Source organism: Oryx dammah, unplaced genomic scaffold (assembly GCF_014754425.2).
Source record: "Oryx dammah isolate SB20612 unplaced genomic scaffold, SCBI_Odam_1.1 HiC_scaffold_28, whole genome shotgun sequence".
Taxonomy (NCBI): Eukaryota; Metazoa; Chordata; class Mammalia; order Artiodactyla; family Bovidae; genus Oryx; species Oryx dammah.
Window position 1 is genome coordinate 40,657,474 of NW_024070212.1, and position 26,337 is coordinate 40,683,810.

At 38.4% G+C, this 26,337-nt stretch overlaps 2 long non-coding RNA genes across 2 annotated transcripts in view; both read right to left on the minus strand.

Annotated features, from left to right (window-relative positions):
• Positions 1–7,852: 7,852 nt before the first annotated feature.
• LOC120856785 lies at positions 7,853–17,318 on the minus strand. The gene is made up of 2 exons (XR_005719482.1): positions 17,245–17,318; positions 7,853–11,212 (listed from the first exon to the last, which is right to left on the minus strand). It is a non-coding gene; the product is annotated as an uncharacterized LOC120856785 (long non-coding RNA).
• Positions 17,319–18,179: 861 nt separating this feature from the next.
• The window catches only part of LOC120856792, a 31,395-nt gene continuing 23,237 nt past the window's right edge, over positions 18,180–26,337 (minus strand). The window contains exons 2-3 of the long non-coding RNA XR_005719485.1: positions 21,097–21,152; positions 18,180–19,934 (exon numbers count right to left, since the gene is read on the minus strand). This is a non-coding gene — a long non-coding RNA (uncharacterized LOC120856792). The remainder of the gene's footprint in view (positions 19,935–21,096; positions 21,153–26,337) is intronic.

Sequence of the window (26,337 nt, forward strand, 5' to 3'; positions counted from 1 at the left end):
GTGGGGTTCATGATCCACAGTAACCACAAAGCCACCTGAGAGGCAGCAGTATGGTGTATGCAAGTCATTTAAGCATGCAGTAGTAAGTATAAGTAAGTAGGTTATGTCCAGTGCTCTTGTACTTAACACTGTGAACATTAACAATCTACTTAAAATACTTTCACCAGCTTCTCTTGCATTATAATTTTTACTTTGCACCATGGAAGTGGCATAGGTGTGATATTTTTTTTCTAAATGCAACTCTTGAGGGGATTTCCTACTTCTTTCCTTCTTTATTCTCTAAAACATGTTTAGAGATATTTTTTTCTATAAATAACTACATGGGTAGTTAGAATTTTACATCAATTTTTTTTTCCTATTGAAATCAAAATATGGTCAGATTCCCTTGAACTCTGGCAGTTAGGAACTCAGGAGACCTTCAAAGGAGAAGACTGCAGCTCAGGAAAGGAAGGACTGACCACAAGGCTCTACTACCCTGCCCTTCGGGGTTATCTGTTGCAGGCAGCTGCTGTCAGTTTTGTGCATAATTCACTTGAAGACAACAAAAAACACACTGAAGTCAGATGCAGAACATGCCAACCAAGAGAATGAGTTTGATCTATTGCATGTCTCACTAGGACTGAAAAAAAACAGGCAGGAAAATAGAGTGGTTTCAGAGAGATTCCCACTCCGCTTCACTGCAGGAAGGAAGCCTGTGCCTCAGAGACCCAGAGGGGAGAGCAGCACTAGATGGATACTCCCTGCAGAGTGCCGCCACACACAGAGAAGCAAATTTGCATAGATACACAGCACTTCCTCCTCTTGTGAAAGCTGCTGGGAAGAAGTGTTTCTATGCCAGGCCCATTGTGGTTGGCCTACTGTGGGACTGAAGAATCAAAGAAGAGAGAGTTCTCCAAACAGAAGAAAGTATGATGGTATGCTTCCCCCAGCCAAGGTCAGTGTCCAGACCAGACATAATCATGGTCCCCAGAAGCACATGTCCTGTCAGAGAAGGTCTGGAAATTCTATTGCCTTTAAAAATCTAATATTGATCTAATTATCACCTTCAATCCCAGATTTTCCAAATTTGCCAACATTATGCTTTTTTTGTTAAAGTATCCAAACTCAGTCCTAAAAAATTTTCACCAGGCCCCAGAATGGGATTGATTTCCATTGAAAACCCTAGGTGTTGATGATAAAATAAATTTCCTATACAGATTCTCTCAGAAACAGTGAGATGTTAGGTATACATTTTAAACAGGGAGTATATAACTAGTAATGCTACAAACTGTCAAGGTATCATATACAAATCATAAGTTCACTACAATGGGAACTCAAGCTCAGCTTCTTCCTGATTTTCTGGCCTATTTATAGCATGACCTGAAAACAGATCTGACATTATAACCAGAACTGTGGTGCTGGAGAAGACTCTCGTGAGTCCCTTGGACAGCAAGGAGATCAAACCAGTCAATCCTAAAGGAAATCAACCCTGATTATTCATTAGGACTGATGCTAAAGCTTCAGTACTTTGACCAACTGATGTGAAGAGCTGACTCACTGGAAAAGACCTTGATGCCGGAAAAGATTGAGGGTAAGAGGAGAAGGAGACAAGAGAGGACAAGATGGTTGGATGCTATCAGCAACTCAATAGACATGACTTTGAGCAAACTCCAGGAGATAGTGAAGGACAGGGAAGCCTGGCATGCGGCAATCCATGGGGTTGCAAAGAGTTGGATACAACTTAGCACCTGAACAATAACAATATAAATAAAGATCTGATTTCTTTTTAAACAGATATGATTTAATTTCTTTAAATTGTACCTCTTTAAATTCATATTAGAACTTTATGTATTAAAATATTGAACACAATATTATAAGTGTACTTTTTATTATAAAAATAAGACATAGAATTATAGTATGTGACATGCAAATTGACTGATATATTTTTCCTGACTAATCAAGAATCATTTATTGTACATTTTACTCAGAAAATCAATATATTTTCCTTTTCTTTTTGTTAGGGGAAACACACTGATTGAAACCGCCCACCCTGACCAGGCACCATAGTAACCATATGTATGAGTTGTTTTATGACAGGAGATCCTTATAAGGAACACGGAACTAATAAACCTCCACCAACCAGAAGAATTCGGGAAAGGTTGAAAGGAGACACTGCGTGTCTGTCCACTTCCCAGAATCCCTCTCGCTAGCATCCATCTTGGTTGAGCGATGTGTGTGCCACCAGGAAAAACCCTGAATTAGAATGATTGGCCAAAGACCACCTGGAAACTAATCCCATCACCATAAAACCCGAGACTGCGAGCCACGTGGCAAAGCCGTTCTCCTGGGTTCCCTTCCCCTACGCTCTCCACCCAGGTGCCCTTTCCCAATAAAATCTCTTGCTTTGTCAGCACATGTGTCTCCTCAGACAATTCATTTCTGAGTGTTAGACAAGAGCCCAGTTTCGGGCCCGGGAAGGGGTCCCCCTTCCTGCAAAATTTTGATATGTCAAATATAATTTTAAGATCAGTTCAGTTCAGTTCAGTTGCTCAGTCATGTCTGACTCTTTGCAATCCCATGAATCGCGTCATGCCAGGCCTCCCTGTCCATCACCATCTCCCGGAGTTCACTCAGACTTGCATCCATCCAGTCAGTGATGCCATCCAGCCATCTCATCCTCTGTCGTCCCCTTCTCCTCATGCCCCCAATCCCTCCCAGCATCAAAGTCTTTTCCAATGAGTCAACTCTTCGCATGAGGTGGCCAAAGTACTGGAGTTTCAGCTTTAGCATCATTCCTGCCAAAGAAATCCCAGGGCTGATCTCCTTCAGAATGGACTGGTTGGATCTCCTTGCAGTCCAAGGGACTCTCAAGAGTCTTCTCCAACACCACAGTTCAAAAGCATTAATTGTTCAGTGCTCAGCCTTCTTCACAGTCCAACTCTCACATCCATACATGACCACAGGAAAAACCATAGCCTTGACTAGACGGACCTTAGTCAGCAAAGTAATGTCTCTGCTTTTGAATATGCTATCTAGGTTGCTCATAACTTTTCTTCCAAGGAGTAAGCATCTTTTAATTTCATGGCTGCAATTACCATCTGCAGTGATAATTTTAAGATAACCTTGGTTAAAATTATCATGTATGCAGTAACTCAATAGTGTATAAGTGTGGAGGGAGTTAGGGAAGAGATGAGCAAAAATGGAATCTGAAATATTAATGTAGATTGAGAGAACTCCGATATTTTGACTGCAAATAAATCCAAAATTTTCATTTCAGCTAATTATGTCAATCTTCTTTCTCATAAAGCTAAATTCATAGTTAAAAAAATAAACAGAAATACATATAGTAAGTTTTGGTAGAAACTTTAAAAACTTGAATCATGTGTTTTTTACTAGTATATTTAGGAAATAAATTGCTCTGACTGAATGAGTTTTCTAGTTTAATGAGAAAACGAAAACTTTTTTGCTTTGATCTCTGTAGTGGAAAACTTAGCTTAAACAAACAAGTTTACTATTTTCCTTTACCAGAAAGAATATGACAAACACAAGCAAATGATTCAGGATCATTGGATGCTGAGGGTTTTAATTTTTCCCTTTATTAATTCACTTACTTGACAAATATTTACTGAACATCAACAATGTGCCAGGTACTGTTCTGGGCAAAAGTTCTATTTGATGGTCTTTATATATACTCTAGAAGTATAAATAACAGGGTTCGATGTGCAGAGATTCCAACTTATTCCTTGGAATGTACTCTTAAAATTTTGTATTAGCTTGTTTTTGGTAATATGTTGACTTTGCCTAAAAGTTTACAACGTCTATCTTCTGCATACTCTTAAAATAAAGCCTACATAATTGAAGTTCTGGTTCACACTGTTACTGTAGCACAAGGTAATCTGTAAAGAAATCACTACAATGTCATGGGAACTGGCGATTGTTTACTTGTGTATGATGGTGAAAATTCCATTCGGGAACCAGGAGTCTTCACTGTCCACATGAAAAGGCCATCTTCAGATAGAAAGCACAGTCAATGTGACATAGAAACAGTACAGCTTCAGGAGCCAGACAAACCTGGTCATTTCATGAGGAGGTGAGCCCCTCCCTTTAGCCTTACTGTACCACAATGAAAAATAAATCCAACCTTATTTTGAAGATTAGAGAAGATAATTCATTCAGTAAATGTTCATCACCTGATTTAGCCTGAGTGCCCTGGAGAATCACTATAGGGTCTTACAGAGAATGAATGAGCATAAGGTAAGATTGGAATGAGTGAAATCAGTTAGGGATCTGTTATAATTCAGAAATAAGTGCAGCTTTCATTGAAGGAGAGGTGGTGAGGAGAAAGAGAATTAAATGGATTTGAGCCTTAATAAGAAATTAAGAAAGTGGTATCAACAGGAGAGGGTGAGAAGCTGCATGTGGATGGTGACAGTGTAAGGTAAAAAGGAATATTTGAATCTCTTATTTGGGTATCTGAACAGATGGTGGTGCCATTAACTGGGAGAGAGAATGTTGGAAAAGCAGCAGATTTTGTGGGAAAGATAACAAATTCTATTCTAGAGAGGTAGTCTTCTGAGACACCCATGGGACCCCCAAGTAGTAATTTACAATATGCGGTTAGAAATACAGGTCTGGTGATGATGCAGGGGAACACGATACAGGCTAGAAACTTAGTGATCAGTGGCTGCTACTGAACAGACCTCCCAGGTGGCAGTGAACTTCTCTGCTTCCCTCACTGGTCTAGAAGCATCCATAGTTCAGGGACCATTAAACATCTTACAGTATAGGCAATTCGTCAACTGGAAATTTTTCACAACTATTAGCACTACCTGAAGAACCTTTCTAGATTCTGTCTCAGCCTCTTAGCTGTGGAAAAGCAGTTCAAGAAGAGTCTTGCTATTGCTTCCCTTTCAGTGATCTATCTATCCGTTTTCCACTCTGGCTTCTTAGAACTTTCTTTTTTTGAAAATTTATTTATTTATCTATTTGGTTGCAGTGGGTCTTTATTGCTGCAGTCGGGCTTTCTTTAGTTGCAGTGAGCAAGGGCTACTCTTCACTGTGGTGCATGGGCTTCTTACTGATGTGACTTCTCTTGTTGCAGAGCATGGGCTTTAGGCACTGGCTTAGTAGCTGTGGTGCATGGGCTTAGTAGCTCCACAGCATGTGGATCTTCCTGGACCAGGGATTGAACCAGTTTCTCTTGCATTGCAAGGTGGATTCTTAACCACTAGACCACCAGGGAAGCCCAGAGCTTTTAACTTTTGAATCTATATTTCAAGATGTGCTTAAAGTATGTGTGTAAACTCTCTCATTTTGATTTTCCATACAGCTATTGAGTGTAATGGGTTTCCCTGGTGGCTCAGCTGGTAAAGAAAGCACCTGCAATGCAGGAGACCTGGGTTCAACCCCTGGGTTGGGAAGATCCCTTGAAGAAGGGAACAGCTACCCACTCCAGTATTCTGGCCTGGAGAATTCCGTGGACTGTATAGTCCATGGGGTCGCAAAGAGTCGGACACAACTGAGCGACTCACTATTGAGTATAACATGTTGAAGTCACATGATAGCTAGGGAGGCGTATTAAAACTAGAGAAAACACAAGCAGCTGTGAGTCAAAACATGCTCAGTGCATTGAAGACCCATGTGGAGAGATGTGACAGTGTATGAGATGACCTGGGAAGACAAGCAGGGGGCACATCACGCAGCGAATGTGCAAAGATCCTGAGGCAAGATCGCCACTTGTTCTGAGAACCGGAATGTCAGAAATTCATAAAGAGATGAAGCTGCAGAAATATTTTGGCAGAAAGGTTTGGATCAGGAAGGGTTTTACAGCCACATGAGGAATCCAGACTTTAGGCTGACACCCACGGTAAATTACTGAAAGATTATTAGAAAGGTCATTTTAGTTGTCCTATGGAGAATGGACTGGATAAATCAAGTGGTGGCAGCCAGGAAGGAAGCTGTTGTGAAATGCCAGGTGAGCTATAACGGTGGCTGAATTGATGCCAGGAAAGCACAGAAAGAAAAAAAGTGGATACATCCAGTATCAGGATCTGGTGAAAATCAGGATATGGGGTATCAGGAAAGGCTGTCGTGAGGTATCAGTAAGGCATGACTGTCACCCACCCAGGTTTCTCAGGGGGCCCAACAAATGGTGGCACCATTCTACTCTGTCCTGTTTTTTTCTACAGAGCTTTTCTCCACCTATGGTTGCCGTGCTCTATTTTTCTCTGCAGTGGTGGTCGTTAAAATACTTCTCTGTCACTGGTTGGTTGATAATAGGTTCATACCGAAGAAAATTCAGTTCTGCTAGGCTGCTACTTCTTCCACTGATGCAAGAAGTTTTACCCTAATAAGTCAGTGACAACTTGAAGCCTGGAAGGAAGTGAGGGAACAGCAACTGCTCCCAAACCCACAGGGATCAGCTCTGGACCTCCTTAATGAGGATGGTCACTGCATTGTCTCATTCTTAGGGAACTAGCACCAAGGGAACTAAACCTCATGCAATTTAAGTTCCCTACTGTTTCTGCCAAAGTATATAGAGTCACAATTTCTTTAAAGTAGCTATTAAAATATTTTTGTTTCACCATACAGCTGTAAAATTCTACAAACTGAGTTGCCATATAGAAACACTGGTTCTCAGCAATTCTATGATTTGATTGTTTGAAACTCTAAGAATTTCTAATTCCGCAGACACTGACCACTACTCTCAGCCACAGCTTTCTGTTTAACAGGTATTTTAAAAGCTATTGTGGCTTACCACTGCACCTTGAGGGGGTTTTCTATTATTATACTGACACCCATCATCTGATATGTTCAGAACTACCTTTTTTAAACAATGTAAAATAGTTCTAAATTCAGTCATCCTGAAGCTCTTGCTTTTAGTTTGTTGCTGATTCTGTTTCAGACAGGATGTATTTCATTTGAAAAGAAACAGGCAGTTAAGAAATTTCCAGTTTATTTCTCTGAAACCATTTTAAGAACTGATAAAGATTCATCACTGTTTTTCTAAGAATGCAGGATAGTTTTTAGTAAATGCTATAAAGAAAATGTGCATACTTTTAAGAAAATACAATATTTTAGACTCTATTCACTAATAACTGATGGTATTTGAGAACTTTTGGTCACCAAAAGGAAGGAAAGCACTAGGGGGGCACTTCATATGAGCCAAGAGGTAGAAACAAGTTACTAAATTAGCAAATCTTCCTCGCACAAAGCATTTTAAGGAATATAAAATAAATGTTTTTAAGGAGACAACCTAGTTGGAACACAGCCTTTTGTTTGTTTATTCAGTTGTGGAAGAAATACCATGAAAAACTCATTTACATTCAACATGCTGTGTATTTTATTTATTTATTGATGTCTAGGAAGAATGATGGAGAAGGCAATGGCACCTCACTCCAGTACTCTTGCCTGGAAAATCCCATGGACAGAGGAGCCTCGTAGGCTGCAGTCCATGGGGTCTCTGAGATTTGGACACGACTCAGTGACTTCACTTTCACTTTTCACTTTCATGCATTGGAGAAGGAAATGGCAACCCACTCCAGTGTTCTTGCCTGGAGAATCCCAGGGACCGGGGAGCCTGGTGGGCTGCCGTCTATGGGGTCGCACAAAGTCGGACACGACTGAAGCGACTTAGCAGCAGCAGCAGCAGGAAGAATGATATTAGTGATGTTGAAACAAGAAAAACTTTTTCTTCTGTGCATCTCATGCCTCCCATTTTAAATAGTTTCCATGATGGAAATACTACACTTTCAATACTCCCATTTCTCTGATAGACTCAGTCAATATGTAACAGGTGAGCCTTGCCATGGTTAATGTTTTTAGTACTTTAAGCATTTTCTCTACATGATAGTACTTTGAATGTTTGGTGTGTTTTTTTTTTTTTTTTCTTTTCATTTTGAGAACATAAAGCAAAACTCTGATGTATTGATACTTCCACTGACAGCAAATATTTTGTTTTCAAAATCCTTTTACTTTTTCTCTGAGTTACATTGGAATAGAAAATTTTTATACTTGCTAAAGTAACACAGAGTTATTTTAAACATCAAAAAATCAATCTCTTTATTTGGCAAAGAAATATTTCTAAGCATGCAATAACTAGGACTCAGTTTAAATATATTATTTGTATCTTCTATGTCACTTGGCTTTGTCTCCAGAGGATTTGACATTAGAAAATTCCATGAACCCTTAAAGTATCTTATTATAAAGAAATAACTGATAAGACGATTTCCTCCATTTCAGCATTTATCATTAGCGTGTGTCAAAGTGGGCTTCCCTGGTGGCTCAGCAGTAAAGAATCTGCCTGCCAATGCAAGAGACACAGGAGACAGTTCAGTTCCTGGGTTGGGAAGATCCCCCGGGGAAAGAAATGGCAACTGACTCCAATATTCTTTCCAGGAAAATCCCATAGATAGAGGAGTCTGGTGGGCTACAGTTCATGGGGTCACAAAGAGTCAGAAATGACTGAGCATGCACAAACACATTAATAATTATCCTTCTTAATACTGTACTTCCTTTATAACTTTCGATTTTGGTAATACATAGCAGAGACTAGATATCTGTCTCCCTGTTAGAAAAACTGAAAATGGGCTCTCTTGCACTGAAAAGTAGGTTGAAACTGGTGACCTTTCCTAACATTCTGCAATAACAAGGAGATTATAAGGTTTTTCATGCTTTATTTTCCTGACATTCCTCTGAAGTAGAAGAGCAAATACACTTCCTCTCATCTTATAGCTGAAGAGAAAAGCTGTAACTTTCCCCCAAGTCATGTTCCCTGTAGATCTGAAATTTAAACCTTTGTCTTTTGACTCTCTCTCTTTACAGAATAACCAAAGTAGCTTATAAACAACTTGTCTTTCTGTTATTAGAAACTTCTTAGATGACCTCTTCCTTCCTAAACTCTTGGGACTTTTTTTTCCCACTAGTAATGCTATTTCTAAAATAATGTTGTTAGAGTTATGAAGTTGAGCTAATCACCTGACTATAGATGAACCATCGAAGCAACCCAGTGGAAAAATATAAAAGATAGAATTTAATCTTCAACTTAAAATCTCATGGTTAACCATGCAAATAAAAGATTTATCACATTTATTTGTGATCACTGAATTAAATCTTCATGACAGTTAACATCATACAGCCTTTTGATAAAACAGCATTTACATTTTAGAGTGCTTTACCACAAATTTGAAATTGAAACATGTGAAAAAGGGTCACATGTTTCCAGGATCAAATGAGTAGTAAGGGCCTCAAAACACGTTCTAAGATGCTGGTTAAATGTGGTTTGGGCATGATTTTACAAATATAAACTATTTGAGAAACTGTAAGTTCTTTGTAATCAAATGCATTATCTTTCAAAACTTAAACATTATAATAACAAAACAGCAGTGCTATTCTAAGCAGAACATTCCTTCTTAGGAATTAGTTGTTTTACTATCCCAGAGATATATCTGGAACAGGGTCTAGTTCACAATAGCCGCTTAATAAATATTTGTTGAATGAATAAATAAATGAGTCTCAAGTTCTGGAGAGAAGCATGGAATGCAGCCATAGATTTGAGGATGGCAGCTAAAATGGAGGGAGCTGAATTCATGCCAGATGGATGAAAGAAGAGTCTGTAGTCTCAGAAGTTCTCAAGAATGCACTCAGATAAGAAGTATAAGTTTCCATAGGAAGAGGTTTCGTTATTATTTTGATTATATCGTTTCATCTGTAATTGGAGATCAGTAAGATAATCAGAACAAAAGAAATATATAAAAACAATAACTGTCAGACACAAAAGATAACTTAAAAAATGCAAATGAAATTGTGTTATTGATGATAGTAGACATATATAAATAAACAGAAAGAAATTTCACAAAAATATACAGGATTTACATGCAAAAATTATAAAACTCCATTAAAGACTTAAAAGAAAATTTAAATAACAGAGCACTAACCCCAAATTAGATGATAAACCTTGCAATCAACATTCTAGTGGCCCACTATGTACCTATTACGACAGTCCAAATCCACAGCACCAACACCACCAAATGCTGGTGAGGATACAGAATGACAGAAACTCTCATTTATTGCTGGTGAAAATTGCTGGTGCAAGACAGTATATTCACGATGAAAGATAGTTTGACAGTTTCTTACAAAACTAAATAGATTCTTACCATATGATCCAGCAATTGAGCTCCTTGGTATTTACCCAAAGGAGTTGAAAAATTATATCCACACATAAACCTCGACACAGATGTTTATGGCAGCTTTACCCATAATTGTTAAGACCTGAAAACAACCAAGATGTCCTTTAGGAGGTGATGGATAAAGAAACTGTGGTACATCAAACAATGGAATATTATTCAGCACTAAAAGGAAATGAGCTAATAAGCCTTGAAAAGCTATGGAGGAAATTTAAATGTATATTTCCAAGTGAAAGAAGTCAGTCTATAAGGATTACATATTATATTATTTCAATAGTATGATATTCTGGAAAAAGTAAAAATATAGAGACAGTGAAAAGATTAGTGGTTATTAATGGTTTTCAGGGGTTGGGGGGAGGGATATGAACAGGCAGAGCACAGAACATTTTTAGGTCAGTGAAACTGTACTGTATGATATAATGGTGAATACATGTCATATATATGATCTCATTTTGGTCAAAAACATATATGGTTTGAGAAGAGATGGAAGTGATCCTCTCTGAGCACTGGGATTACAGAAGAGCAGGAAAGGGTACTTATTACTTCCACACTCCACTGTGCATAAAATATATTTACAACTTAAAACATAACTAAAATTACCTTGGGAATGTTAGCTACATAATCATGACAACCCGATATGACATAGGTGCTAGACAGAGTAACAAACTATAAATCACTAAAAGATTGGTAACACAGGCAAAGCCAGACCTAAAAATTCAGATTCTTAGCCTAGGTTTTTCCATTCCCCAGGTCACAATAACAAAAAAGATAAAGTTTAGCGAACACAGTCCAGTGCTGCTGCTGATGGTAATACTAGTGATTGTCACTTGTAACGGCCTATCACAGGCCAAGTGCTGTGCCAGACGCTTCACATGTTTTACCTAATTTAATCCTCACAATCCTTTCAGGCTTCACAAGTGAGGAAACTCAGGTCAAGAGAATGTAAGTATTTTGCCCAAAGTCACAGTGTTAGTAAGTGCCAGAGCCAGAATTAACAATGAAGTTTAACTGGACTCCAAGTTCTTTTCCTCACAACAGCTGAATTGCCTCTAAATAAAATAGAAATAGAAGAAAACATTAATTAAAAAAAAAATCTTGAAAGAAAATTTGATCTCTAATAGTGAAAAATGTAGTGTATCTTAATGAATAACATTTAATTTTAACTGTAGTAAGCATAGCAAACTCTTCTCTATCATATAATTCACCCATAGCTCTCAATGTTTATACTTAAGCTTCAAAGTGACTCTTTTCAGTAATCTGGCCTGCAGGCCAATGTATCAAATAAAGATGGAAAAGCAGCATAAAATCACTTTTGTATCAGTAAAGGGCTCTCAACTGGAAAAAAAAAAAAAAGAATTATCCTTCCCTGCAAGCATGTGAAAAGATTACATATTTGCACTCTTCATTCCTCCATGAGCTAATCCTAGCTTCCTTACTGCCAAGCTTCTGAACATTTACATAAAGGAGAGGCTTGTTATCACTTATTACTGGATTCAGCGGATCACATGCAAAATGTGCAAAGACATGATTAAAAATCTTTGATCTTTTAATCAAAAGAGTAAGCAATATTAATTCATTTTGGCAAGTGTGATACATATACTCTATTGTAATACTATCTTGCATTTGAGATTGCCACACTACAATGATTTCTTCATTAATGAAGGTTTGCTGCTTTGTGATTTCACTGTGGCTCTAGGCAATAATATCCTTTCTAGATCATTGGCTAAATTTGGTGTGACTTTATTTTATAAAATAATCATATCCTTTATAAAATATAAATTTTGCCTTCATGGCATTTGATTCTGTAAAGTTCATAGGCAGAAATATCACTGCAAACTGTGTAAACGAGGAGAGTGAAAAAATCTTCAAATTGAATAAGAAATAAGCTTCAAATTCAAAAGCCCATTGTATTTCTGTTGGTATTAATTTTGTGAAGCAAGAAAGGAAAAAGCCTTCCAAACCTTATTACTGCCCCATTCAATAATGGGGATAGATTTATAATAAATAATTATAACACAAAGAAGGATTCACATTAATGTTGCCACAAAAGAAGAAGTGGCATGCTAATTATTCCTAGAAGGATCCTGGAAGACTTCATGAAAAAGATATCAGTCAGTTCAGTCACTCCGTTGTATCGACTCTTTGAGACCCCATGGAATGCAAGCACGCCCAGCTTCCCTGTCCATTTCCAACTCCCAAAGCTTGTTCAGACTCATGTCCATTGAGTCAGTGATGCCCTCCAACCATCTCATCCTCTATTGTCCCCTTCTCTTCCTGCCTTCAATCTTTTCCAGCATCAGGGTCTTTTCCAATGAGTCAGTTCTTCATATCAGGTGGCCAAAGTATTAGAGCTTCAGCTTCAGCATCAGTCCTTCCAATGAATATTCAGGATTGATTTTCTTTAGGATGGACTGGTTGGATCTCCTTGCAGTCTAAGAGACTCTTGAGAGTCTTCTCCAACACCACAGTTCAAAAGCATCAATTATTTGGCACTCAGCTTTCATTACAGTCCAGCTCTCACATCCATACATGACTACTGGAAAAACCAGAACTCTAACTAGATGGACCTTTGTTGCCAAAGTAAAGTCTCTGCTTTTTAATATTCTGTCTAGGTTGGTCATAGTCTTTCTTCCAAGGAACAAATGTCTTTTAATTTCATGGCTGCAGTCACCATCTGCTGTGATTTTGGAGCCCCCCAAAATAAAGTCTGTCACTGTTTCCATTGTTTCCTCATCTATTTGCCATGAAATGATGGGATCAGATGCCATGATCTTAGTTTTCTGAATGCTGAGTTTTAAGCCAACTTTTTCACTCTCCTCTTTCACTTTCATCAAGAGGCTCTTTAGTGCTTCTTTGCTTTCTGCCATAAGGGTGGTGTCATCTGCATATCTGAGGTTATTGATATTTCTCCTGGAAATCTTGATTCCAGCTTGTGCTTCATCCAGTCAGGCATTTCTCATGATATACTTTGCATATAAGTTAAATAAGCAGGATGACAATATACAGCCTTGACATACTCCTCTCCATATTCGGAACCAGTCTGTTGTTCCATGTCCGGTTCTAACTGTTGCTTTTTGACCTGCATACAGATTTCTCAGGAGGCAGGTCCGATGGTCTGGTATTCCCATTTCTTGAAGAATTTTCCACAGTTTGTTGTGATCTACATAGTCAAAGGCTTTTTTTCTAAGGAAAAGACATAATTTGAATTAATCTCTGATGAATAGGCAGAATCAGGAAGTGGAGGGGAAAGGAAAGACGTGAAGTAGGATGGAAAAAGCATACAGTCTTGAATGCTCACCTAAATGGTGAATCTTTACTCTGTGGTAAATATAAAGCTACCGGATTTTGAGCTCAAAAGTAATATGATTCAGAGTTACGAGGAGTACTCTGATGGAACTGTGAAGGGTACACAAGATTAAAGGAAGAATATGGTGGCAAAACCAGTGGTGAAGTTACTTCAGTGATTGGTTTATTTGTCTGTCTGCTGAGTTGTCACAAGCATCTCCAGGCCAGGCACCATGTTTTCCATAATGTCATACTCCCTGGGTCACACCTACTTAACAGGTGCTGCTGAATGCATGTGGGAAAGGGGATGGGTTCCTGTAGTATGCAAACTGCTGTGGGAAAGCAGAGATGAAACAGACACAGTATAACTAGGAGGTGACATTGTAAAGAGATGTTATCTGGTTGGATGTAGATGCTGAGGAAGACAAAGAAATAAAATCCTTACATAATTTACCCTGATAAAAATTTACTGAGTACTTACTATGTGCCCCAGTGTGATAGATATTAAATATATAAATGTAAATTAATATCTTGTCCCTACTATAAAAAAACTAGGGGTGACATAAAGTGAATAGATAAATAATATATACAAATAATATAATATGCACTATTTTACAAAATAATGTGTAAACAAAGTTTACAAATTACAAAGAAATGTAATTGTGTCTGGGGAGAATGAGGGAAGACTCCATTGAGCAAATGGTGGTGGTGGTTGAGCAGGACTTTGAAGAATAAATAGGAGTTTTCAAGGTAAAGAGGTTCAGAGCCTATCTCACACAGAGGAATTAAACTTTTTAATTATGTGGAGGTCTCAAAAAACTTCTCCCCCCATGTGTGTCTTTGTATGTGTACATATGTGTTTGAGCATTTTGCAAAAGCACAGATTGCAACAGGGAACTTGGAACTAACAGGAAATGAGATTGGAGAGGTGGACAGGGGATAAAAATCTCTGCATTGCAAGCCAAAGAGCATGAACTTTATTCTGTGTGTAGATGGGAGTCAGTTAAGCTATTAAACTGTGTGTCAGCTTGTAGATCTACCCATCAGAAAAGAGAAGATGGGAAGCATGTTGATGAAAGCTTAGTGAATGAATTGGCAGGAGGGGAAAGAAGGTGTGTAGGTGTGAAGAGATAACGGTAATGGCAGAGTCTATTGGATGAAAGCAGGTTGGATGAAAGATTGTGAAGTCTACTAAGATAGTGATGAGAGAAGGGTAGGTAGAATGAAATAAAGAGATATTGAGGTAATGCCATTGGACAAATTCAGTGACATGGGATGTGAAACCACCAACTCTGAGGTAGAGTTGTGCCACTTAATGAAGAGTCCATTTGGGGTACACGGCATCTGAAGCATCTCTGGCATACCCAGGGGAATGTTTCTGTAAACAGTGAAATTTATATCTGTGATTTAGGGGTAATATCAGGGCTAGTGCTCAAGTTACACACTTGGAAGGAGGATGACACTACTGGCCAAAGTATGGAATACAATTTAGAAATACACAATTAACAATTGTAATTGTTAATACAATTTTTGTAATTATTAATACAACAATTATAATTTTTGCTGTTGTTGCATTTGATTAGCGGGTGGAATAACCATGTGGATATGTCCCTATGGAGTTTGGAAGTATGATACTTCCATACTGTGAAATACTTTGAAGCCTTTTAAAGGATTAGATAACTCCATATGTATCAGTTGGGCTCCCTGGCAGCTCAGATGGTAAAGAATCTGCTTGCAATGTGGGAGACCTGAGTTCAATCCCTGAGTTGGGAAGATCTCCTGGAGGAGGTCATGGCAATCCACTCCAGTATTCTTGCCTGGAGAATCCTCATGGACAGAGGAGCCTGGTGGGCTACAGTCCATAGGGTTGCAAAAAGTCAGACATGACTGAGCAACTAAGCACAGCACAGATGCATCAATTAGGAAAGATATTCATGATTTGTCGTAAAGGAAAAAATGCAAGTTGTATAACACTATTTAATATGATTCAACTTCCACAACAAAATAGACATGAAAATACATATATGTATGAATATATTATAGACAGAAAAGTAACATACATACACACATATAGACGGATATAAATATACAGAAAAAAATGTATGGGGGAAGACAACTAATATTCTACTGTATCGTCCATTGCGTTCTTTGTATTGTTATAATGCACATTTATCACTTCTAAGTTCTTTTCAGGGTTTAAAAAAAAAAGCTGTGGAAAAAAATAAGATTGTCAAGTGATCATATAGAGGAAGGAAAGAAGAGTGTCAGAGGCAGGAACTTGAGAAATGCTCTAAGCACAGATATAGTTTGAAAGTCAGAGAGAAAGGGGGAAAAGAGGACTGAAAGATACCTGAGGTTTAATAGTCAAGGGTAGAGTGCTTACCTAGGTGATGGTGAAGACTTCAAAGTAACGTGGGTAGAATGATGACCTGAAAGTGGCAAATGGGGTTGGGAGATTGGCAGGTTTTGATTAAGCAGCGTTTGGAGAGCAGGGTCAGATTGCATTTGGCGGAGCATGAGATTAAAACGAGGACATAGAGGTATCAGGGCAGTGAGTTACCAGGGAGAGCATCTCAGGCAAAGGGAAACTAGAGCATGCTCGTCATCCACAGCGGGAGAGGCAGTGTTCTGATAAAAGCTGAAAACATGAAGGGGGAGGGAGTGACTGTGCCAGTTCATCACGTATAATTACATTTCTTTTAGAAAGGAAGTAATACTGGATACACTTTCATATTTGAGGACGGAACAAAGTATGCTTTTCTTTACCTTGATTATACAGAATCACATTGAAGGCTTTCACAACTATTTTTTCAATTCCCAACATTGCCATTTTTCAGACAAAAACAGGAACCGGAAAGAAATGGCTGGCAATCTGTCTGTGGTCTGACGCGTGCTGCTGGCCTAGACTGCTAGAGTATATGTTGTCTTGATTCTCGTGAAACGCGGTCTTCTAATGTTGGATCAAACAACTTTAATCGTTCAAAGTGACAGTAAGTGTTAGAATAAACCACAACATCTGAACCGTTGGCAGTGATATAACTCCACCCAAAGGTCGGTTCTAAGACACACTTGTGAACACTGCTATTGCATGTACTGTAGACTTCTTTGGTAAGAGGTTATTTTTCTGCAAGTTGTTCACATCTTGACTACATATATCCAGACACACACACATGAGAACAATCAAAACAGCCATATATATACATATATATATATTTGGTAATTCATGTGGGGATCATGCAAGACAAATTTTAGCTCTTAGTTTCCTTCCTCATAATCCATCAGAAACCTATCGACACTGTCATTAATTTAAAAGTTTAAATGTTGACAGCTTTAAAAAGGGGAAACCTATAGGGTATACCTCCTATGACAGATGGTAAAGTAGAAAAGCAAAAAATGCATTCTAAATCTAACTATGCACAATTTTTAAATTATCTGTGAAACAAAATTTAGATTATTTGCCATTTGGGATTATGCATAGTGCTGGTAGAAGGTTGACTATATTTAATACAAAGGTATCCTATCAAATTTCCTCCCTAAAAAAATCATGTACCTCATGACCTTGGATTACAAGACTGTAGAATGTACAATCTGCTGCCATAGCAGCATTTGGTATACATTTAACTATGAGAAAATGACCCTCCCCTAAATAAAAATTGTCTAAAATTCCTGATGAACATTTTCCATAGTAGTCTCACATATGGGTAGAGTGTATAATTGCATAAAGAAATAAAATTGGAAATTGGAAAGCATTGCATGAAATATTTATTATTTCAGGGTTTAGTCAGGTACTGCTTACCAAGCTTAAGACTGCAGACCTCCTCTCCTCTGTTGCTACTGAACCTGTTTTTTGTTTGTTTGTTTGGCCTTTGCCAACCAACACATGGAATCTTCATTTCTGGAACAGGGATTGAACTTGTGCCCCCTTCCTTGGAAGCACAGAGTTGTTTTTTTTTAAGATATTTTTTGATGTGGAATATTTTTAGTCTTTATTGAATTTGTTACAATATTGCTTCTGTTTTTATGTTTTTATTTTTTGGCCATGAAGCATGTGGAATCCTAGTTCCCCTACCAGGGATTGAAACTGTACCCCCTGCATTGGAAGGCAAAGTCTTAACCACTGGACCACCAGGGAAGTCCCTGTGATTATTTGCTGCTGCTGCTGCTAAGTGGCTTCAGTCGTGTCCAACTCTGTGTGACCCCATAGATAGCAGCCCACCAGGCTCTGCCGTCCCTGGGATTCTCCAGGCAAGAACACTGGAGTGGGTTGCCATTTCCTTCTCTAATGCATGAAAGTGAAAAGGGAAAATGAAGTCGCTCAGTCATGTCCGACTCTTTGCAACCCCATGGACTGCAGCCTACCAGGCTCCTCTGTCCATGGGATTTTCCAGACAAGAGTATTGGAGTGGGTTTATATTGGCACATTTATTTTATTATTTATAATTATCATTCATGGCACTATTTCTTACTCCCAGATTATGGGCAATCTGAAGAACAGGGAAAATATCTTTGTTCTCATATCATTTTATCCCAGAACTTAACATAGTGATTGAGTTCAGTAAGTCCTCAAAGGAATAAATGAACAGAAGAATGTGTGAGTGTGTGAATACAAGTGATATCTATACATAAGACTATGATAAGTGGCTTTAAAACAAAGACGTGCTTCTAGATAAAACTGGCCAAGTTGCACTCTGGACTCTCTCCCATGACTCTCCCTTTTTTTTTTTTTTCCCCTTGAAATTAAACTGATACTCATTTTGGCATTGCCTAAAATGTCCTTATCTTTAGTCCCAAAAGCAATGGGGACCACGAGGGCCAGCACTGAGGCATAGTCCAGGGGTCAAAGGGTCATGCAGTGGTATAATCTCTTGGAAAAGCATGGAGAAGATAGAATAAGTTCTGTAAGGGCAAACACTGAGATTCGGAACTGAACCAAGACCATTGCTAAGACTTTGAGACAAGCTGGAGTCTAGAAATGGGAGCTAAAGTCAGTTTGCATTCTAGATAAATGCAATAAGGTAACAAGAATTATGGAGGGCAAGAAAGAAGAGGGCCCAGTACTTGAGGTGTGCTGAGGGCTGCTTTCCTGAAGTTCCTCCCTCCTATGAGGAAGTACCTCATGGGTACAGCCACATGACTGGGGTAACAGGCATAATAGGGTCAGGATGAATGTGTACTTTACCAACTTCTAGAGTTTCCTACGGGCCTCATTTTCATCCAGGGGTTTCATTCAGTGAGGCATGCTTCACTCCTTTGTTAAAGAAACATGTTTTGCTGCCTATGGTATAGTGAGTGAAGTGAAGTCGCTCAGTCGTGTCCGACTCTTTGCGATCCCGTGGACTGTAGCCTATCAGGCTTCTCCGTCCATGGGATTTTCCACGCAAGAGTGCTGGAGTGGATTGCCATTTCCTTCTCCAGGGGATCTTCCCGACCCAGGAATCGAACCCTTGTCACCCGCATTGCAGGCAGACGCTTTACTGTCTGAGCCACCAGAGAAGCCCCGCCTATGGCATACCAGGCACTAAATGAATGTGGTGAGAAAACACAACTGTGACTGAGCCACGGTCCCTGCTCCCAATCTGAAAGGAAAAACAGACTCGTGAACAAATAATGAGAGTAAGCAAGCAGTCCAGAGAAGTATGTACAAGTGTTATAGAGTTCAGAGGAAATGCTTGAGTTTAGTTAGGGATAGGGATGGGTGACATGGGAAGATCTTCAGGAAAAGTTCAATGAAACAAAGTCTGGAAGGCTGGAGTAGAAGTTTAGCAGTCAAACTGAGAGAACAGGAGTAATAGAAGTAGGTAGAAAAATTAACTAATTAAAAATCAGCACCGTAAAAATCTGAGGCACATGAAAAATCAGGATATACTGAGATCAGGTTGTTCAGGTGAGAAGGGAAGGAGTGATGGGATACATGGCTGGAACTGTAACCATGGCCTCAACCAGAAAGCCTGTGGGACCTGGCAAAATTAATGAAAACTGGAAGATAAATTCAGCAATGAGAAATGCAGATGTCATGAATTTGAACCAAGACACTAGTAAGAGGGGATAAAGAGGTCGTTAGATTTGAAAAGGAGTTTGGAGGAAGACTGGACAGAATTTGGTAACATGACTACATGCTGGGGTGAAGTATGGGATAGTCATATTTGAGTCCAGGGTTTTTGGTTTGTGAAAACAGGAGATGTAGCAAGTGTGGAAGAGATGAGTTTGGCTTTAGACATGTCGAGTTAAGAGTTCAAATTCATTATGTCCAAAACTAAACTCACGGATATGGAAAACCATATGAAGAGGCCATTGGTAGTTGAAAATATAATTGTATCATGACCTGAATGAAACACGTCTCTCTACTTCTGCCAAGATCAAGGATGCACTCCAGGCTTTATATTCTGAGACGCTCATGTCACCCACAACGTAACTCACAAATGTTCATTATGTATTTTGCTATTCAATGAGGGTACACAGGTTTTTTTTTTTCTTCTTGTTTAATGCCTATGAAAAAAAAATAAGAGAGTTTGGCTAGAGGAAGAATAAAGTCCCTTCTAATGTTCTAATCTCTGTGTTTGGATAAAGTCCATGTCTTTAACAAAATTCTACAATCCAAAAATAGGAAAAGATGAAAACACACAATTTTGGTTTTTCCTTCACAAATATAAAAGACATTCTTGGTTTTGTCTTCCCAGCATTTACATCTCCAGTTTCCTTCTGGGAAATTAACTGTGTGCAGTTTAAAAGTCAGAACTGAGACTTGGGCAACCTGGCACATGAATAAGGTTAATCCGATGCATTATCATGGTATTCTGCATTTCATGAGCAATGTAAGGACCGGGGTCAAGGGCAGTATTGAGGTGGCACCCTGATCAGCCCACCCCGTGATAAAGCAGTGACTGTGGGTCTGCTCCTGGCTTTTCAACTCTAGTGGCCTTTTGGTTTCTATTTACAAGCTTCCCATTCTCTAGTCTTCTATTCGTCCTGTGAGCCTGATGTCCTTTCAATAAATCCCCTTTGCTTCAACTAGTCAGTTAATTTCTGCCACTTTGGATAAGAAATCTGACTGAACATCAGATTAAATTAAGTCACTCAACCAAAAACAAAAGACTAGATATATTTCCTAACTAAGTGAAATAACGATCACTACTAACACCATTGAATCTAGTCCAGAATCAGAAAAAACCTCACAGTGACTTTTTATGAGAAGACAGCTTAGACACATTCCTTACTATCTGTCTGGCTATCCTTACAGTAAGTTGAACATAGGCAGGATTTTTTCTGGAAACACCTAAATTGGCTGAGGAGTAATTTCAGTAGTATTTTTTTTTCACTTAGTTTTAAATTGTAAAAGATTTAATTATTTTCTGCAGGTAAGTATCTGAATAGGAAAGCTATATTATTCTTATTGCTTCGGTAGCATGTACTGAGGGTTTATTGTGGCAAAGCAATGTGCTAGATGTTGAAAGAGCATTCTCTTTCATTATTTTATATTTTAAAGAATTGAGCACATTAATGCTTCCATAGTAAGTTCCTGTCCTTGTGTAGCTTATATTCTAATGAGAAAGACAGGGGAAAAACAATAAAAACCATAACAGTAAGTCATAGTGTGTACTGTGAAGTACACAGACTAGCAGCTGAGATGGTGACCTACAATGAGACCTACCTTATATACGGTAGCCAGAGACAGCTTCCCCAAGGATAGGGTCAATATGCCAAGACCTAGAGGATAAGAAGGGGCTGCCATTACACACAGTGGAAAAGCTCATCCTGTTGTCATTAATTACAAACTGTGGGGATTTGGGCACTTTATTTAACCTCTCTGTGTCTTTGTTTCCTCATCAGTAAAATATGGAACATGACAGTACCTATTCCATACTGCTGTTGTGAGGATTAAATGTCTGCATATAGAAGGTACCTAGAACAGTCTCTAGTATGTAGCAAGTGCAAAACAAATACCAGTTATTTCTACTATCCCAAAAAAGAAGGGCTGGCATATGCAAAAACCTGAGGCAAGAAAGATCTTTACAGATTAATTAAACTGAAATAAGACTAGTGAAATAAGATAGCATCATGACTCAATGGACCTGAACTTGAGCAAACTCTGGAAGATAGTGGAGAACAGGGAAGCCTGACGTGATGCAGTTCATGGAGTGGTAAAGAGTCAACACAACTGAGCAACTGAACAACAAAGACTAATGTGGCTAGAGCGGAGAAGGCAAAGAGGTGAGTGCCCAAGTTGAGGCTAGAAACACAGACTGGATCAGATCAGGCCGAGCCTGTGGCTCATAGTAAAGAGTCTGGATTTCTTTCTTAGTGAAAAGGGAAGCCACTGAAGAATTTAAGCAGGAGATTGATGTTATTTGATTCGTTTTAAAATGATCCCTTCAACTGTAGTATGGAGAATAGATTGGAGGGGGAAAGGAGTCAAGGTGCGACATGATGGTGGCCAGGCTTTGGTGGAAGGAGTGGAAAAGAAGAGAGCAGTTCCAAGATATACTTTAGAGGCACTTGGCAGTATTTGTAAATTAACTGAATCTAAGTTGGGGAGGGAGAAAAAAGGGAGAAGGCCAGGGCCAGGCTGCCACATACAGCTGTACAGCATGTTTCCTGAGTGTGCTGAGCTGACATCCAACACTTAGTTCACAAAATCCTGTCCCCTGGCATGTACTCTTGCAAACAGTGCCTTTTTCTGATTTCTACAAAGGCAATACACAGGCTGGAAGCAGTCTCATCCTTTAATTCTGGCTTGGTATTAGATAAATGATATTACCACTGACAGAAATGAGGGATTCATTTTCTGTATCAGTTATAAGATTCTTCAGATTTCCATATCTTTTCTCTTTCTTTACTTTTAGTAAATTATGTTATCCTAGGCACTTGTCCATTCCATCTAAATTTTCAAATTTATTGACAAAGTTGTTCATAATAATAATGATAAGGATAATGATATCCTCTTACTATCCCTTTAAAACCTGCATTTGTGTCTTCTCTCTTTCTTGGTCACTCTATTCAGAGGCTTATATCAGAGAATCACCTTTGGGGAGTGACTGTTAATGGTACAGGGTTTCTTTCTGGGGTGATGAAAGTGTTCTGAAATTAAATACTAGTGAGGATGTACAACTGTGAATATACTAAAAACCACTGAATTGTATCCTAAAAAGATAAATTTTATGCATTTGAACTATATATTCACTTATTATATATATATATGTATTGTATTTTGTGTGCATATATATGTATATGTATACACACAAAATAACATAACCAGTATAACCTGTATAAGTACTAGTGAAGTTTATAATACTTGACTATATCAAGGCTTCCAGTAAAATTATTTGTCTTAGTTTTTATACGCTATAATGTTCTTCTGGGGCTTCCCATTCTTTTTATCATATAGTTTTTGACAAATTAACCATCGTTAGTATTGTCAGGAAGGTAAGATTCATTAATACATGATTTCTTTAAATCTTTCAAATTTTAAATAATGACCAGTAGTTTCCAGAGAATACTGGTACATGTTTTATTCATAGAGACCAAATGAATCTAAGAAAAGTAGGTCACAGAGCACAATCTAATTCAAACTCAGCACTAAATGACGCAATGTTTTTTCTTCACATAATCATGATGTTCTAATCATTCTATGACTCTGACCTTTAAGTCAGTGGGTAGTCTATTATTACTTAGTAGCTGCTGAATCCAGAGTCAACATTTTGGAGCTAAAGAATGCCCATCCTCTTTCAAAATCATTTGGCTTACAAAAAGCTGAGCCCAGCTAAAAACTCTTGCCAAGGTTTAGTTATTTCATGCATATGAACTAAATAACAAACAGAATACAATTAGCAGAGGGTAAAAAAAATAGAGACTACACTTCTTTTCTAACATATTAAAAACATTAAATATATTAAAACATTCTTTTAATTACCTTCAAGCATATTATAACCTCAAGAAACTATAAATCACATTTTTTCTATTTCTCAACATGTTATACTTTCTTCTTTCTATAGATAGTAGGCCAAAATAAAATCTTAATCATTCAAAATTTTAAAAATTCAAATAACAGAGTATCTGTTCTATCTACAGGCTACCAATAAGAGAGATTTTTTTGCTTCTCAAAGATATATAATGCATAATTTTAAAATGTAAAATGGTAATCAGAGATTGGCTCAACATCATAAATCAACTATACTTCAATTAAAAAATTTAAAAAAGTTTTGAAAGGAAAGGGGAAAGTTATCTATGGTTCTAATTTAATACGTTTTGCAAAAGTGTATGTGTCCTTTTTTAAAATTTTTGTAAGAATAAAGTCAAACATAGTTTCCTTTCCAACAGGAGCATTTATATGAACAATATTCGTTTATATTAACAATAGATTATTTAAGGGCTTCCCCAAAGGCCCAGTGGTAAAGAATCCACCTGCAATGCAGGAGACAAAGGTTTGATCCTTGGGTCAGGAAGATCCCACGGATAAGAAAATGGCAAACCACTCCAGCATTCTTGCCCAGAAAATCCCATGGACAGATGAGCCTAGAGAGAGCTACAGTCCACGGAGTTGCAAAACAATAGAACATAACTGAACAACTAAACAGAGTATTTAAGTAATTTTTAAATATTGTTAGCTTTCCTAAGATATTTATCACCTTTCCATCACATCCAAAGTTTCTATCTTAATGGAAGAACCCCAGAAATATAACATATCAGAGGTCATTAGAGGTGTACATAAGAACTTTTAAGAAAGGTGATTTGAAGTCTTAACTTTTAATTAATGTAATTTCCCCTTTAGGAATGTAGCTTCTATATAGTGATTTATTTGGTATAGTAATAAATTGCCTCTTTGGAAAGCTAGATACATAACTCTAAGATGGTCTTCAAAGACTACAATTTTTTTTTAGGTTAGTTTATGTACAGTTGATATAAGTTTCTGTGGTACAACATGATGATTAATAATTTTTAAAGGTTGTACTCCATTTATAGTTATTATAAAATATTGGCTATATGCCCTGTGTAGTATAATATATCCTTGTAGCTTATTTATGTTATACACAGCAGTTCAGAATTCAGACTATAAGGTTCCCAAAAATACGAACAAAGCTAGTGGAGGTGATGGAATTCCAGTTGAGCTATTTCAAATCCTGAAAGATGATGCTGTGAAAGTGCTGCACTCAATATGCCAGCAAGTTTGGAAAACTCAGCAGTGGCCACAGGACTGGAAAAGGTCAGTTTTCATTCCAATCCCAAAGAAAGGCAATGCCAAGGAATGCTCAAACTACTGCACAATTGCACTCATCTCACATGCTAGAGAAGTAATGCTCCAAATTCTCCAAGCCAGGCTTCTGCAATATGTGAACCGTGAACTCCCTGATGTGCCAGCTGGGTTTAGAAAAGGCAGAGGAACCAGAGATCAAATTGCCAACATCAGCTGGATCATGGAAAAAGCAAGAGAGTTCCAGAAAAACATCTATTTCTGCTTTATTGACTATGCCAAAGCCTTTGACTGTGTGGATCACAACAAACCGTGGAAAATTCTGAAAGAGATGGGAATACCAGACCACCTAACCTGCCTCTTGAGAAATCTGTATGCAGGTCAGGAAGCAACAGTTAGAACTGGACATGGAACAGACTGGTTCCAAATAGGAAAAGAAGTGCATCAAGGCTGTATATTGTCACCCTGCTTATTTCACTTATATGCAGAGTACATCATGAGAAATGCTGGACTGGAAGAAACACAAGCTGGAATCAAGATTGCCGGGAGAAATATCAGTCACCTCAGATATGCAGATGATACCACCCTTATGGCAGAAAGTGAAGAGGAGCTAAAAAGCCTCTTGATGAAAGTGAAAGAGGAGAGCGAAAAAAGTTGGCTTAAAGCTCAACATTCAGAAAGCTAAGATCATGGCATCCAGTCCCATCACTTCATGGGAAATAGAGGGGGAAACAGTGGAAACAGTGTCAGACTTTATTTTGGGGGGCTCCAGAATCACTGCAGATGGTGACTGCAGCCATGAAATTAAAAGACTCTTACTCCTTGGAAGAAAAGTTATGACCAACCTAGATAGTATATTCAAAAGCAGAGACATTACTTTGCCAACAAAGTTCTGTCTAGTCAAGGCTATGGTTTTTCCTGTGGTCATGTATGGATGTGAGAGTTGGACTGTGAAGAAGGCTGAGTGCTGAAGAATTGATGCTTTTGAACTGTGGTGTTGGAGAAGACTCTTGAGAGTCCCTTGGACTGCAAGGAGATCCAACCAGTCCATTCTGAAGGAGATCAGCCCTGGGATTTCTTTGGAAGGAATGATGCTAAAGCTGAAGAACAATTAGCATTTTAACCTTCTGTCTATGAAAATGAAAATCAGTTCAGTTCAGTCGCTCAGTCGTGTCTGACTCTTTGCAACCCCATGAATCACAGCACGCCAGGCCTCCCTGTCCATCACCATCTCCCGGAGTTTACCCAAACTCAGGTCCATCGAGTCGGTGATGCCATCCAGCCATCTCATCCTCTGTCGTCCCCTTCTCCTCCTGCCTTCAATCTTTTGCAGCATCAGAGTCTTTTCCAATGAGTCAACTCTTCACATGACATGGCCAAAGTATTGGAGTTTCAGCTTCAGCATCAGTCCTCCCAATGAATACCCAGGACTGATCTTTAGGATGGACTGGTTGGATCTCCTTGCAGTCCAATGGACTCTCAGGAGTCTTCTCCAACACCATAGTTCAAAAGCATCAATTCTTCAGCGCTCAGGTTTCTTCACAGTCCAACTCTCATATCCATACATGACCAATGGGAAAACTATAGCCTTTGTTGGCAAAGTAATGTCTGCTTTTGAATATGCTATCTAGGTTGCTCATAACTTTCCTTCCAAGGGGTAAGCGTCTTTTAATTTCATGGCTGCAGTCACCATCTGCAGTGATT